Source organism: Castanea sativa, chromosome 11 (genome assembly GCF_040712315.1).
Source record: "Castanea sativa cultivar Marrone di Chiusa Pesio chromosome 11, ASM4071231v1".
In the NCBI taxonomy this organism is placed as follows: Eukaryota; Viridiplantae; Streptophyta; class Magnoliopsida; order Fagales; family Fagaceae; genus Castanea; species Castanea sativa.
In genome coordinates this window covers 29,603,588-29,604,075 of record NC_134023.1, presented here as the reverse complement: position 1 = coordinate 29,604,075, position 488 = coordinate 29,603,588, and positions in this window count along the sequence as shown.

Genomic DNA, 488 nt, shown 5'->3' with positions numbered 1-488 from the left:
CTATCTGATAATCAAATGGTGATTCCGCCTATCTCTTTTACAAATATTGCTTTTTCAACATTGTTACCAATCTATTGCTAACACAGGTATAAAAAGCCTGAACTACCCGTTCATGCCATGTTTGGAGTTTCTACGCACGAATCATAAGTTCTTTGGTTCGTAACGATCAAAATGAACCATCCACAAGATAGAGATAGTACTTAATTAATGCCATGCAAACTATAATGTACGAGTTGATTCCCAGATCAGAAATTCTTTGATTGGGTCCACAAGCCAAATCGAACGCTTACTTTCTCAACCAACCTAATTCGGGCTTACATTCCCATGAAGAAGTTAAGTTATATGATAGAGAGAATGGAACGCCAAATTCATACATCTATTCACTTTTTCTTTCTGCTTACTCATTGATGTAATAGAGAGAGAGGGAATTGTCACACATTTATGGTAACTCACCGCTTCATCCGTGTACAAACCATTAAGCCGACCAT